This window comes from Lutra lutra, chromosome 10 (genome assembly GCF_902655055.1).
Source record: "Lutra lutra chromosome 10, mLutLut1.2, whole genome shotgun sequence".
In the NCBI taxonomy this organism is placed as follows: Eukaryota; Metazoa; Chordata; class Mammalia; order Carnivora; family Mustelidae; genus Lutra; species Lutra lutra.
In genome coordinates, this window is record NC_062287.1 from 642,413 (window position 1) to 658,167 (window position 15,755).

Below are 15,755 nucleotides of genomic sequence, written 5' to 3' on the forward strand. Positions count from 1 at the left end.
CCCCTGGGGCCGAGGGCCGTGGACACTGGGGTGTCCTGTGGAGCCGGCGGGCCCACTGCGAGCTGGACCCCACGCTGACGTTAGGGCTGTAGGGGTCCATGCTGTGGCTTCTGGCCGCCGTCGGACCCTGTGTCCAGGGACTCGGGTGCCTCTGGCCCTTCCCGGGCCCCAGTGTGCAGCTCCGTGAGCCCGTGGCCACGGGTGTCTTGGGCAGGGGGGCCGCGGCCACCTAGATGTGCTGTGGTGTTCCCGGGCCCTTCCTCCTGGGGACTGGCCCTGTCCTTTCGTCAGTGGGGTCCAAGCTGGAAACCTGGCTCAGGTGCAGACGGGGACAGAGGATGGGGCTGTTCCGTGCGCGCAGCCTTTACGCCGTTTTCCACCCGGACCTCTTGTGAGGAGCTAGAGCCAGTGGCCCCCGGTCGGCTCCCCAGCTGCCGTGTCCCCACTCTCAGGGGGTCCGGCGTCCCTCGCTGCCCGCTGGTCTCGCCACTCAGGACAGTGGGTCCAGCCGCCGGCCTTCCCCGAGACTGGCCCTCTCCGCTCCAGTCCTCCCGCCGGCCGTGCCCGTTCTGTCGTGACGCGGGGCCCCCACTCCCTCCGTGCTCCGGGAGCCCTTCTTAACCTCGGGGAGTGCGAGCGTCCCCTCGAGCCGGCCCCCGTGTCCCTGTCCCAGCCCGCTCTTCCCGCGCCGCGACTTCACGCCGCCGCGGGCCCCTGCGAGCGCGCAGCCTCCGCCTTCTTGGCGGGCGAAGCAAGCTTGTGAAAGCGGGTCTCGGCCTCCGCCAACCAGCAAACTGGCAGAAATCACTTCACAGCAGTGGAAAAGTACAAACGTTCTTTGACGCCGGAAAGCGGTGACTTGGTCAAATACGTGCTCACTACGCCTGCGCAGCACGGCCCGCAGGGGGGTAGGGGGCGTCCTGCCTGCGGAGTTCACTACGCCTGCGCAGAGCGACCTGCGGGGCTGGCCTCCGGAGTTCGCTGCGCCTGCGCAGAGCTGCCCGCGGGAGTCCTACCTGCGGGGTTCGCCGCGCCTGCGCCCAGGCTGCTCAGGCGGATCCTTCCTGTGGAGTTCACTGCGCCTGCGCTAAGACTGCGGCGACCCATGGCCACTAGGGCTGGGCCCTGAGGACAGCCAGTCCAACACGACGGGTGAACTGTGTTCCAAGGAAGTGTTTGAAACTCGGTTTAGCACCCAGATCCCTTTCCCCGTGGAAACAGTGTAGTAAGTGGAAATCAAGTCAACGGGCTGCCCCCCATAGTCTGCTGAGCGCATGTGGCGCCGAAGCCCGGCCCGCGGTCCCCCCCGGCGCCCAGTGCCACCTGCTCCGCACGCAGCCGCGGCCGTGACCTCCCTGTGGCGACCCGTGTCAGCCTAGGACGCGGTGCCGCATGCCCGCCTTTACGCCCAGCCCCGTGTCACAGCAAGTCTGCTGCATCCTGTCCTGCAGGCACGGTCTCCCGCTCTGCTTTCCTGTGTGTCCACTGCGGCCCGCGCCGGGACCCGCTCCGTCCGGCGCTCTGCTCCAGGCCCCGGGCTCCACCGGCCCTGCTGGTGCTTGGAGCCCCTGAGAACCCCCGGTCAGCCGAGGGTCCAGCCCCAGCAGCCGAAGCACCGACCCCTGGCTCCTCCGTGCCGTCCCCATGGCCCACCCTGCACGGCCGAGAGTCCGTGGGCCATGAAGACGGCAGATGTCCGGCCCGTGCTTCCCAGAGCCCCTCTGGACCGAAACAGCTGCCTGATCAGAGAACGCTCACTTCGCCTAAGTGCGTCTAGGATGCCGTCCGTGCAAGGACCAGGTCGTACTCAGGTTCCTGAGCGGGGCCTTGACGCCACTGAAGGTGTGATCTGAGGTGATGCTTGAAAGGCGCCTGCCTAGCCTGGTGGGGAGGGGTCCTAGGGGAGAGGGCTCTGCAAGTGGAGAGGCCGGTGTGTGCGAAGGCATCGGAGCCTGGGAGGGTGAGGATGTTGGAGGGTTGCAAACAGTGTCCTCAGGTTTCAGGCCTGAGGGTTGCAGGTGGATGGAAAGGGGGAAACCAGCCCCAAAGGGCAGGGAAGCAGGAGAGGAGGCTGCTTTCTGTTAGCCACACCCTGCTGCTGATTTGTGTCCCTCCCTGCAGGCCTTGTAGTTCATGATTTTAAAAATAGCTTTTATGATCTCCTAGTGATAAAATCTGGGAAAATGTAAGCAAAACTAAAACTCAAATCTAAAAAAATTTGCAAACACACTTGTTTCCATACACTTGCTTTTAGTATTTTAATATTAAATCAAGCAACACAAGAAAGTGGGCTCTGACTTTTCCCCCTTGATTCTCTAGGTTTCTGTGTAACGTAAACATTTAGAGAATCAGGTTCATGTACCTTTCTAATTTAAAAAAAGAGTTTACATTTTGTTAATTAAAAAAACAAACAGAAGCCTACATGTTCAAGGTTGAAAGCTGATTTCTCCACTCACTTCATTTTCCTAGGGATTTATTGCACAGTAAATTAGTTCATTGCAAACCTTCCAGCAATGTTTTACTCTATTATAGATTACTTAAAAAAAAAACCAAAAAACGAAAACACAAATTTGAGTTTTCCCCTTTGAACAATGAGTGGTTTATTTTAAAGTAGGTGAAAGGTAACGTGAAGGAAAAAAAAAAAACCCAGCTTCACAGATGTATGATTTAAAGTGTGCCAAGTACTTAGTGGAGGGTTACACTGACTTCAAATGGCTTGAAAGTGTAATGTAACATGAGAACAGGAAGGTCCTGTTTCTTTCTCAGCCTGCTCTCTCTGGTTCCTGCAAAATGTCACCATCAGAGCAGGGAGTTTGAGAAATGGCATCCCCTGGTGGAGAAGCGAGTGAGCGGAAGCGGGGGGAAGTGCAGTGTGTGCTGCGTGAACGCCACTGTATCTGCAGTCGGGGTGCTCCGTCCTCTGACACGAGCTTTCTGATTGCGGGTGCGGGAGAGTCTGTCTGTGCTCTACACGACTGTGTGCTCAGCGAGAGTGGCAGTCCCAAACCTGTGAGGGTGGACAGAGCGAGCATTTCTCACTGGGTTGAATGCTCATTGGTGTATTTTATGTACCTTAACAAAAGTCCGACTAAGTAAGAGTCAATGATAGAAAACTCAATACCCCGCTTTAGTGGTCAGCTATCAGCCAAGCCCCTCGATCCTTTCCCTTTATGTGTTGGGGCTTGAAAATCTCAGCAGGGAGAGGGCCTTAGGTTCCGAGTCTTTGCTGGCAGCATTCCAATCAGACGCTGTGTTTCCTGAGATGGGGTTCGTAGCTGGAGATCAGGAGTGCAAGAGCACCTTGTCCCCAAACAGACCGGACTAGGGCCCTCGCTGCTGACAGAGTCTGAAGACAGAGAGACAGGAAAGGGGTCTATCTCAGTGAGGCTGAGACGGAAAGGTGGTGGGCCAGCATCTCCGAATCATGCGAAGACATCCAGGTTAGATGATGACAGTGTGGGTAGAGGCCGGCGGGTCCCTGCAGGCAGGTAGTGAAGGTCAGGTCGCTGGTGGTCATGCTGGTGTCAGGACAGTCTCCGCTGCTTGCAGGGTGGTCTGTGTGCTCGCCACGGGGCGCCTGGCATGCTCCACCCCACCCCTCCCGTCTTGTGCCCCAGTGAAGCGAGAACTTAATTAGGAGGTATACACTGAGGTCATAATTGAAGTTGAAGTCCCGGTTCAGGCTCAGCTTGTTGGGGGGAAGGAAGCAGGATCAGCTGCCCCAAAACCTGCTTCTCTGGCATCAGCATTTTCTCGAGCTGATCCTTTTGAGAAATAGCAGATGCAGAAGTTAGTCTCTGGTGAGGGACATTGACATTTATAAAGGAAATCTCCATCCACTCCAGGAATCCAAAGGGGGACTCCGTCACAGGAGTGTCTAAGGTGTCTAAGGAGGAGGACTGATGTCCCCCGCAGCCCCACACACCCTTCTCCATCTGTCCTAAAGATGGTGTTTTGGCCGGTGGCTCAGGCCGCCTCAGGGACTTACTTCCCCTGGGTATCTGTCTCCCTGGATGCACCAAGTGTACATGTCAGTAAACTTTGTGCTTTTCTCATTAATCTGTTTTTTATTATAGGAGGTGTCAGCCAAGAACTCAGAAGAGTGGAGGGAAAGCTATTTGTCCTTTCCCACAAGGAGGGGAGGAGGCACCTGCTCCCCCGTCTGCGCTCATCTCATGGGGCAGAAGTGAGCCTTGACCAGAGCCTCTGCCTGGGGCCGTGTGCGCCTCTTCTCCAGGCTGAGGTATGCGGCTTTCTATGGAATGTGATTTCAGGACTGGGAACCTACCTGAGGTTCCTGGAAGACCTGGTTCCCCCACCTGCTGGCTGCCTGGGGGTGGGAGCCCCAGAGGTAAAGCTTCATTCCTTCTGCTAAAATGCACACACACCCAACAGGATCCTAACATTGTTTGCTTTTGTAAGTCATTTACACCATCATGAGAGTGAGGCTCTGATTTACTGTGAGCACAGATTTAAAGGAAAAGTGGGAGACGAAGGGGCATGAGGGTGTTTAGATTTTGGCAGGAGAGGGAGAGGGGACCGGCCGGTTTGGAAGCAGTGATAATAGTAAGTAGATGCCCAGTGGGGAGGAAGAAGGCAGGTGACCGTGTTCCAGACGACGGTAAGTACAATTTTGGCTGAGGCCAGGCCTCCTGCAAATGCTTCCTTTCCACATAAGACAATGTGTTTAGAGTATCTTCTGGAGAAAGAATGATAATTCGATTTTCAAAAATTTTAGAGAGGAAAATAAAAACCAATATTAGAAAAACATAGGCCACTTTTCCTAATAACTCTGTTGTCAAGGCAGAATTAGACTTCATTTTTCTAGCAAGAGGTAATTATAAAGGAGCTGTGTCTAAAAATGTGATTTTTCTTCTGAACCATTTTTGGCCTCAAATACATTTTGGAAATGTGATTTACAACCACCTTTTCTGGTGATCAGGATGCCAGCCATGTGACTAAGCAGTGCGTTAAAAAGATATGTACTGATTACAAAAAAAAGGGAAAAAAGGATAGATGTACATTTGTTTAAAGCCGGGGTTGGTGGAGTACAGCTTGCAGGTCAGATCCAGTCCTCCCTCTGTCTCTGTATGGCCAGTGAGTTAAAAATGGTTCACACTTCAAATGGTTGAAAAAAATAAAAATAGCTAACATTTTATGATATGTAAGAAGTGTATTAAATTGAAATTTAGTAACTTAGCTTTGCTCGTTTGTTTATAAGTACGTGTATCTGGCTGCTGGCAAGCTAGAATGGCAAATCAAAGAGTTGCAGCAGAACATTTGGTCCTCGGAGCCTAAAATATGTACCATTTGGTCCTTTACAGAAAATGTGTACCAGCCTCTAGTGTACAGTATTTGTTCCCAAAGTGTGTTCAGTGGAACCATCTCCTCAGCTATTCTGCATCCTTTTCGGATGAGGTGAGTCTGGCAGAGTCTGCATGCCACAATTCACGTTCTGTCGTCATTGTCTGCACTGGTGTTTTAAAGGACCTGAGGAGGGGCGCCTGGGTGGCTCAGTGGGTTAAGCCGCTGCCTTCGGCTCAGGTCATGATCTCGGAGTCCTGGGATCGAGCCCCGCATCGGGCTCTCTGCTCAGCGGGGAGCCTGCTTCCTCCTGTCTCTCTGCCTGCCTCTCTGCCTGCTTGTGATCTCTCTCTGTCAAATAAATAAATAAAATCTTTAAAAAAAAAATTAAAAAAAAATAAAGGACCCGAGGAGTCCTGCAGTGAGTAGCCAGTTTCCAAAGTGTATTTGACTTCAGCACAGTCTCCACTCCCTTTTCGCCTGTGACCCGCCACTGGACTAAGAGAAACTCCTGCAGGAGCTGGACCTTTGTCAGGTGGGAGGTGTTTTCCAGCAAGGTTGCAGCCCGTCCTCAGGCTGGATGTGCTCCGGCAGTCCCCATACCCCTTCGGAGGCATGTGGAGATGGTCTTGTCCAGTCACCTCACTTTCCGGATCGGGAGCTGGGGGTGGGTTATGGTCCCTTACTTGCCGTATCTCCTGCTGGGAAGGCTCCCATCCAGTGGTTTTGCTTCCTCCGGACATTGGCCCAGATGTCACCTTCCCTCTGGGGCCTTCCCGGCTACCCGGACAGGAACTCGAGCCTGTCTTCTGTCTTCCCGGCACTGTCCAGCCACGTCTGAGCTGCTTCTGTCCGCACTGCTGTAGGCTAACACGCCCCATGCTGTCGGCCTCATCAGGACACCAGCCTTCTGGGGGCTTGTGGGCTGTCGTGTGACAGCCCGGATGAGCGCGAGGCCTGTCCGCACTGCATCTGGTAGGGGTGTTGTGCTGGTCGCCTCTGAGCTCTGGTGGAAAAGCACATGAGAATGGGCATTCTGGGCGTTCAGGGGCAGACCCCAAGGCTGGCACTGAGCAGGGGCTGTAGTTCGCGCTGGCGTCAGCTGGAGCCCAGCGACAGACACGAAGCTTAGGTGTATTTTATCATCGTTGTACAATCCAGAGGCCCAGGGTGACAGGGCAAGGCCCCAGCCGCCAGGGACCTGAGCCCCTCTGACCCCGCTGCACCGGCGTCCCGGGAGCACGGTTCCTGCTCCAGCCTCTGCTGGCCGCGGGGGTCCCAGGCCAGACCTCTCTGTTGCCAGCGGGAGGACGGGGCGGTCTCCCCTGAAGTCTTCTCTTTCCCTGGCCTCTCTCTCCCCGGCTCGGAATCGTCGCGTCTGCGACGGGCCCACCCAATGGAAACTTCCCAGGAGCACGCGTTTCGGGCAGGCCACTGCCGCGTCTGACAGACGAGCTGTGTGACTCTGAGCTGATGACAGAGGGGATCTGGACGAGTCCACCCATCTCTGAGGAACGTGGTGACAAATTGCCTGCGGCAGAATGGCTCACCGCCAGGGGACTACTCTGTCTGTGGCCCAGGAGGGCAGCGTGAGCACGGCGTGGGTCCCTGTGCTGGGGGCCGCGAGCGAGACACCCCACGCTCTCTTCTAGCATCTGAGGGGCGCTGCTCAGGGGAGGGGAACATTCCCTCCAGCCTCGGGGGCCCCGGCTGGATGTATGACAGACGGGAGCGGAGGGAAGCTGCTAAAGGTGCGGAGTGTAAGTCGTGCGGGACACGGGAGTCTTTGTGGGGAAATGAAGGCCCAAGGACGCCGTTAGACGTGTCTGATGAGGCAGAGAGATAGCAGAGGCCGGGGGTGAGCTACGGGCACTCAGCGAGGCCTGGTAGCCCTGTGTCCTGGGAGATGAGGCATCTCCTTCCCCCCAGTCTTGCGAGGGCTCCTCTCCCAGCACAGCCCTGTGAGCTGCTGTGCAGGAGGCAGGTGCACTGGACACGTGGGCTCTGTGACCTTCCTGCCCCTGCTGTTCCAGCCCCTTCTTCTGAGGCGCGCTCTGCCCGGGGGCCACGGGGCTCGCCGTCCCAGGCTGGCAGGCCCATCGCAGCTGTCTGCCTTGTCTCTGCGTCCCTGCATTGAGGGCCCGCTGCAGTCCTTGCCTTCCTTCCCCCTGCGGGAGCCCCGTGTCCACAGTGGCTCACATTCCAAGGTTCGGCGCACCGCGTTGGGTCCCTGTGACACGAAGGATCTCCGGCTTGTGGGGCGGCACAGCCTGTGCTGCCGGAACACGGATCGTTGTGCCCAGAGGCAAGTGTGAGGCTCTGTACACACCGTAGGGCTCTTTCTGGAAGTTCAGGTATAGAAAGGGAGTGCTTTTTCTGCCTTCTTTGTGCTTGTTTTTACGTAATGTCACACGGTCAGTGGCATTTAGTTCCAGAACAGGTGGAGCCTCAGGGTTAAACCAGGGAGCACTAGTCTTGGACTTGAGAACTTGCGCACCTATCTGTACCTTGGGAGGGAGTGTTGGAAAATCAGCGCAGGTGTCCATGATGGGCAGGGGCCTTGGGGTCAGACGCCGGGCTGGGTGCCGCCCCAAACCGGCCCCGCTGTGGGATGGCCCCAAAGCCAGGCTGGCGGGTCGGAGGAGCAGCGCCCCCGGCTGTCCAATCCTCCCTTAGAGAACATGGAATTTGGAACTCCTGACGCGGCAAGGGGGTCACTGAAGCTGAGCCTTGTTCGCACCTTTGGACCTGTCCACTGTCATGCGCGCCTTGCCGTGGTTTGTCCACGCAAATGCAGCTCACTTTCTGTAGCCTCAGGAACCTCATCGGTGCTAGGGTCCGAGGAGATGACACCCACATACAGAGGGCGGTGTGGGGCTGTGAGCGCTCTCAGTGTGCCGGGTGCCCTCCAGGTACAATGATGTGGGGCTCTGAGCCCTGGGGGGGCTCACGACCAGCCCAGGCTCCCACGGAAAGCTGGCATTGACTCTGACCTGCACGTTCCCCTCACCATCTGTTCTTTGCCTCGAAAAATCTGTGGTCCCAGACCGGGGTAACACAAAGCAGAATGGAAGCCAACGTGACCAGATTTTGTAGTGAAAATCCATACTGAAGATTCGACATTTTCTGTATCTGGAGCTGTGAAATTTTTTTTTAAAAAGATTTTATTTATTTTAAAAAAATGTTATTTATTTATTTGACGGAGAGAGAGATCACAAGCAGGGGGAGTGGGAGAGGGAGAAGCAGGTTTCCCCACTAAGCAGAGAGCCCAATGTGGGGCTCGATTGTAGGACCCTGAGGTCACAACTTGAGCTGAAGGCAGAGGCTCAACCCACTGAGCCACCCAGGTGCCCCTGGAGCCGTGAAATTAAGAAGAAAAGTCATGCAGGTATTTCTCTCTCTCCTTTCTAGTTTTTTTTTTTTTTTTTAAAGATTTTATTTATTTATTTGTCAGAGAGAGAGAGAGCGCGAGCGCAGGCAGACGGAGTGGCAGGCAGAGGCAGAGGGAGAAGCAGGCTCCCCACAGAACAAGGAGCCTGATGTGGGACTCGATCCCAGGACGCTGGGATCATGACCTGAGCCGAAGGCAGCGGCTTAACCAACTGAGCCACCCAGGCGTCCCTCCTTTCTAGTTTTTATTTAAATTCCAGTTAGTTCGCACACACTCTGCTGTTGGTTTCAGGAGTGGGGTTAGTGACCGAGCCCTTCCCGGAGGTGCAGGCCCTCGTCACCGTCCCTGACAGGGCTTGTCCTCAGCAGCACGTGCATTTAAAACTGCTTCTCACTGCGTTTCAGCCTCGCCAAGCCACTTACCATGATGCTGTCTGGTGGGGGGTGGTTCTTAGTCAAACAGAAGTAGCCTCTTTCCTTCTAGACCTGTGACACTGGGGAAAGGGAGGACAGGAAGCATCCGTGGGGTTTTTCTCCACTGGCCGGGTCCCCCCAAGGATGCTTTGCTGTGTGGGGCGTCTGTCAGTTTACATGCCATTGTGGCAACCTGCTCCATTTGACGACATGTCCCTTCTAGTCAAATGTCTCCATCATATAATCGTTCTCTACACACTGAGGATAAAAGTGTACGTCATTGTGTCAGGAGTGTCTTCCAACCTTTTTAACTGTTGTGTCTTTACTACTTGAACTTTAATGAGTGCATATATATAGATCATAAAATATGATCAATAGATTATACTCAGATAAGTAATTATAATCCCGTATAAGACATTTTCATATTCGATGCAAAAACTAGATTGTTGTGGCCACTAGTAGAAGTGGGACAGACCCTCCCCCAGGCTTGGTTTGGGGGTAAGACAGATGATGTCATGCCCACATGAGGAGGGTATGAGAAGGCTTATTATTCACACAATGAAGCTTTCTGGGGGTGAGGGAGTGACTCCCGAGCAGATTGAGGGAGAGGAGACTGACTGCCTTCCTTGTGGTCAGGGCTGAGGAGTCCATGTCAGCCAGGCTTGTGTGATGCGAACTTCCCTTTGGTGCCAAAGGAGGAAACACCCAGTGTTTCTCATCAGCTTGCCCAAACATGGGGCAGCACAGGGAAGTGGTGGCCTTGAGACTTGTCACCTGTCTCACAATAGTAATGGTGTCAAACTCTTTATTATGAGAATAAAAGAAACACTTCTATATTTATTAATAATAAACTGTTTGATTTGTAGCTTATTACTTTTTCCCCATGGTGTTCAGTAAGATAAGGAAAAACATTTAAGTGTGTCAAAAATTACCATAAGTTCTTAGAAAGTTTAAGAATGGAAGAAAGGCAGAGTTCTTGAGGTAGCATAAAGTAGCTAAAATGTATGGTGCAAAAGGAACTTTTTAAAAAAGATTTTATGTATTTATTTGACAAAGAGAGAGCACACAAGTAGGGGGAGCAGCAGGCAGAGGGAGAGGGAGAGGCAGGCTCCCCGCTGAGCAGGGGCCGCAAAAGGAACTTTCAAGCTGGCTCATTCAGAGGGTGCTTTACCCAACGCACAATATAATCTTCTCTCCATTAAAACATAATTTTCACTTCTTAAAAAAAATGAACAAGTCGCTCAGTGTATTATCTTTATTTTGGGCTTCCAAATTTGAGACATCTGAGCTAAATCAATTGCAGAGGGCTATACCATCGCTGTGCGATTTGGGGCTTGTCTGCCCCCCCCGTTAGAAGGTAAGGCTCACTAGGGCTGAGACTGTTATCAACCCTTCACTGTTTGCTGTTGAATAGTCCAGGCACAAGGTAGACACATTGAAAATATCAGAGGGTGGATGGATGGATGGACGGATGGACGGATGGATGGATAGGGTGGATGGGTGGATGGGTGGGTGGATGGGAGGATGGGTGGATGGAAGCATGCATGGGTGGGTGGGTGGATGGATGGAGACGGTGGGTGGGTGGGTGGGGATAGTGGGTGGATGGTAGGTCTGCGTGAGTTGTCACTGGACGGCGGTGTTGCGGTGTTGCGGATCTGTACTGCAAGTCTGTACAGCTGCAAAAGCTCTGGAGCTGGGTGGCGGTTAAGGTAGGATCTCACCAACCCCGTGTGCCTAAACCCCGGTGACCAGCCCCTCAAGGCTGCCCCTTAATGCCCACCGACCTTCTAAAATGCCAGGGGTTAATGAATCATGAAATGTTCTCTTTGTAAGGACTCTTAGATATTACCTGTTCTCTTCCAGTTCCCCAATTTTTCAGTCCAAAAAGTGGGGGACAGCAAAGCCTTCAGGCCTCAGCAATTGATTTGGCTCAGATGTCTGAAACTCGGGAGCCCAAAGTGGAGATAATACATTGAGCTACTTCTTCATTTTAAAAAAAGAGCACCCTAACGTCCCGTAGCAGAGACCTCACACCTGCACCACGGCTGTGGCCGGCTTCCGAGACTGCGCCCGCTGACCCAGAAGCCCCAGCCGGGTCACGTCCACCCTTCACTCCTGGAGTTTTCCGCAGACCCGCTGTTCTGCCGTGCTGACCCGTAGCCTGGTCTCTTTCTCCTTTTGGCCTCAGCCCCACTTACCTGGTTTTTTTTTTCTTATTGTAAATGACAGCATTTTAAAAAATCTGAACTTCCTAGCTGCAAATTACATTCGGGCCCCTGTGGAAGCCAGAACGTTTCGTTTTGTTAATCCTCACGTTTCTGAGCACCAAGGGCCTCCTCCACCCTGCTGGGTCCCGCACGGGCCCTCGAGTCCCATGCATGTTAGCAGTGACTGAAAACGCACCTTTCTGTGTCCAGCCAGGTAAGTAAGTCCCCTCTAGTCGTCCTTCTCTCACTAGCTCCTTCCACGTTCACTCCATGTGTGTTACAGAGACCCAGGCTCCTTACTTGTCTCTATTTTGTCTCCAATTTGTCTCTAATTTGTCAAATTATTGGAATTTGAAATGCAATCAGGCAAAGTACATGAAATCAACAAGATGCGTAGGTTGCACCGTGGTCCCTGTAGCAAATAAAAGTGCCAGGGTTTCTGGTGAGACACAGTTGAAAGATTTTTCTGCAATATAGATTAGTGCCGGCCTGGGCCTTTATCTACAAACTCAGGGTGCTGATGCCCATGTCCCGGGCTGGCGGGAACATTCAGGTGCTTGTATGGATGTGGTCCGGTACGGTTCCCAGCCTGCCGCAAGGGTTCAGTAGACGCCACCTCCTGCCCCGCTCTCTGGAACTGAGGGAGAGGCAGAGGGCGGCGAGGACACAGCAGGAGCAGCTGACCCTGAGCGTTGGCTGGGGGCACGTGGACAGGGAGGTGTATCTGTTGGGTCCCCTGGGGAGCAGGCAGAGCTGGCAATCCAAGGGGCTTGTCGGGAAGGAATGTCGGTGGGATGTAGAAGGGACCAGGGAGCAGTCCTGGGCTGCGGAGTCTCAGACTGCTCTGAGGACGGGGCACGGGGCGCTGGCACGAGGTGGCCAGGTGCGGCCGTCCTGCATTGGGTAGAAAGATCTAGGCTTTCGGCCTCAAGCTCCTGGTTGCTGTGCGGCAGGATTCATGTAGATGTGAAGGGACGTACACTGCTGCGTCTCTTTCCTTTGGAGACTCATGGAGCGCCCTGGGCCCAGGCACTGTGTCCCAGCCCCCCCACCCTCCGCCGCCCGCTCCCAGCCAAGCTGGAGGCTGTGGTCTGAGCCGCCACTGGTGACCCTGGGGAGCAGCCGTGGCCAAGATTTGGATGCTGAGCAGCCCAGGGCAACCATGCACTTGGCGCTGGCAGACTCTTGTCCATGTGATAGTGACAGCCAGTCGCTGTGGCTTCCCACTGGGCCCTGTGCTCAGGGCCGGCACACTGGGATGGCCTCTGAGGCCCTGCCCCGGCCTCTGGGGACGTTGGGCAATGTGTGCAGCCACGTCGGGTGTGTCTGGGCTGGGCGTACACGGAGTGGTGGCTCTCCCTGGGTGGAGGCCTGGAGGCAGCCCCACCACACGAGCATCCAGAAGCTTGGCTCCAGCCGCCCCACCTCAGACCATGAGGGCCCAGCTCATGTTCCCGCTCCCAGGGCCTTGTCATCCGTCGGACTCAGGATGCTCACCTTGCCGGCGGTGGGGAGTGCACGGTGACGTCAATGTGGACTTGTTTCCCATTGTTCTTTGTCCTGTACTGTCAGCTCCAAACACAGTCATCACATCGACTGGCAAAGGGCTTTGTCTTGTGGAGGGACTCACACCCTCACCCAGGGCGGTATGGGTTTGGAGACGCTCAGTTCCAGATGCATTTAGGGGGTGAACGAAACCCTAGTTGAGTTACAGTGTTGTACTTGATGTCATTGTCCCACGTTCCGTCAGTGTTTTCTGTGCGCTGTCCGACAATATTTGTCCTACCCCGTGGCATACCTCATTTCCCGAGGGGACACAGGTGACGGAAAGCATGGTCAGCTCTTGAACAAACAGGTTGCTACTGCGCGCGCCTGCTTCGTGGCGGCTTTGTCGGGCAGACCCAGACGGAGCTGTCAGTGCGTTTTCTCTTTCTTGTGATTGTTGTGCTGTGTGTCCTTGGCTGACTTTGTTGTGAGGGGACAGCGGGCCAAGGTTCCATCGGCCATCCCTGCGGCTTCTGGTCCTCAGTGGGCTTGCAGAGTTAAGTTTTGGGGGCGTCAGCTCTAGATTTTTGACTGGGGCTGGTGTTCGAGTGTCGCCTATAAAATGTTAGCGCCTTTTCGTGACCTTTCACTCCTGCCCACCCTGCTTCTCACGCGCCCAGCCTCGCTCACGTAGCCCGGGCTGCACGGGGCCCCACCTTCACCCCTCCATGTCCTGTCACCCTGGCCCAGCTCCCACACTGGCCCGCCACTGGCCATCCTGCTGCAGATCCAGCCCAGACACCCGAGGCCCTCGGGGAGGCCACCATCTGGACCCCCACTTGCTCCTGTGCCCTCAGCATGGCCTCTGCCACCTGTGTAGCAGCAGCTGCCTTCTGGAAGCCAAGGGCTGGGGCTACGGCGTCCTCTGGTCAGCAGAGCTGCCGTATCTGGTGGGGAGCGTGGTTCAAGCCAGGCGGGGATGGACGCCCGCCCCCGCCTTGGGTGTCCTGCCTCTCACCGCCTCCCCATGCTGTACAGCCTTCTTCTCGAGCAAGGCTGCTGTCGAGAGCAGTGAGAGGGGTTCCCCTGGGACCAGAACGTACACGGCTCTGGCTGGGGGCATACTGCCATCTTGGATCCGGTTCTCAGAACAAGAAAGCCCTCACACACGACGTATAATGCCCTAAGCCATCAAGAAGAGCTCCTACCAGACTACCCGTAACGAGAGTAGTTACGTCCCAGGTTCTGAGCCGTGTCCAAATCAAAGTCTTCAAGATGGTGTTTCTTCGGTGTCTCCTGCAGGGAGTCCTGGCCGGCTCCGTGGGCGGAGCGTGCGACACTTGATTTCAGGGTTGTGAGTTCAAGCCCCACGGTGGGTGTAGAGATGACTTATGGTAACCAAACCAAAACAAAACATCAAAGCAGAAGCTTTGAAAAAGGAATTAAAGAAATTAAAGGGAGCTTTGTGCACCTGGATGTGCTTAAAAACTTAAAAAAAGACATTAAAGAATTAAATTGCAGTGTAATGCAGGTATGGGGGATGCTACCAGAGGGAACAGGGTCATTCTCCATTAAGTGCACAGCACAGGACTACCCTGCAGCCCACCTGTCGTCACAGCCATCAGGACAAGGCTGAGCCGGATGCCGGGAGACAACCACAGACATGGCTACACTGTCAGGAGCTGTTTGAAAATCTGAGACATTGTGAAAAGTTACCATTCAGAAACAAAAAAACACCTAAAATTCCCTGAACTCTCTTGACCTTTTGTAACAACTACATCACATACTTTCACATTTACGAGGGAATTGTGCTCTGAATTGACTTTGAAATATTTTAGTCCCTTTTTTGGAATTTCATTGTCTTTGCGGCTTTACTGAACAAAAGAAAAGAAAAGTGGAAATACCAGGTAGCTATAAATTACGCTTGTTTTTTTTTTTTTACTAAAACAAAAACAAAAACAAAAACAAAAAAAACCCACAAAAAACCCCCCAGCAAGCCTGAGCCTTCGTGCCACGTTTCGCTTCCTTGCCACTAGGCGGTGCCAACAGCTCCAGCGAAGGAAGTTCTCTGTTGAATGTCAGACCTTGCCGGGAGGCCCAGGCAGCCCACGGAGAAACCCATGTATGTGTTTATTTTTGAAAAATCAGCTGACACTGGTTTGATTTAGGAAGACGACATGTAAAGGTCTGTTTTTGCTCTAATGGGAAAACACCTAAACATCCAGTTTGTTACTAATGTTCCGTCCAGAAAAGTAACATGAAGAAGGAATGCACACCAAAAAATCACCCCTGTCTCTCAAACGTAGTAAAGTCACCTGGGGCATGTTCTTGACCTCAGCGATGTGCTTCCTGACGTTTCCCCTGAGGAAAATATCAGACAGGTGAACAGACGTGAACGGACACTGTGTTCACAATACCGAGGACGACTGTGTGACAGTAAATGCTCACCCAAGATGATGGGCTCCAGATAACGCCTTTGTTCACTGGCACTGTTTTCTGGTTGTGGGGTCTCGAGAAACAAACGTGAGCTCTGCCTGCCTCTCTGTCTCCACAGGAGCAAGCCTGAGTGGTGATCCCGCAGACCAGCGGGCGGGGCACGTAGAAGAGTGTCCAGCACGTAACTAGGACTCACAAGACACGGGCTGTGGGAATCATCATCCTGGCTGTCTTTACCTTCGGGCTCTATGAGTGTGCACGGGTTCCTGTTACCATCTGAAAAGATAATGAACTTCTGTTGGTTTGTTTTTGGAAAGCTTAGGTGGCGGGGGAGGGAATTGGATTTATTACCATCGATAAAATTAGTAAGTCAGTTCTCATTTCCCGGAGAGCTAAGTGGTCGTGTCTTTTTCATGTCTAATTTTCTAGCTATTCTGAACAAGAATTTACTTACCAACTGTGGATTCTTTCCAGCATGTGGTTCATTAGTGTGATTTCAGGCTGAAACTTAAAAATTAA

The 15,755-nt window shown here is 53.8% G+C and overlaps 1 long non-coding RNA gene across 3 annotated transcripts; it reads left to right on the forward strand.

Annotated features, from left to right (window-relative positions):
- Positions 1–798: 798 nt before the first annotated feature.
- LOC125079339 (uncharacterized) lies at positions 799–15,755 on the forward strand. 3 transcript variants are annotated; one of them, XR_007121095.1, is made up of 4 exons: positions 799–1,854; positions 4,077–4,351; positions 5,325–5,418; positions 15,355–15,755. It is a non-coding gene; the product is annotated as an uncharacterized LOC125079339 (long non-coding RNA). The 3 variants fall into 3 exon arrangements; XR_007121094.1 differs by lacking the exon at positions 15,355–15,755 and having other exon boundaries at positions 802–1,842; positions 5,325–5,492; XR_007121093.1 differs by lacking the exon at positions 15,355–15,755 and having other exon boundaries at positions 803–1,854; positions 5,325–5,492.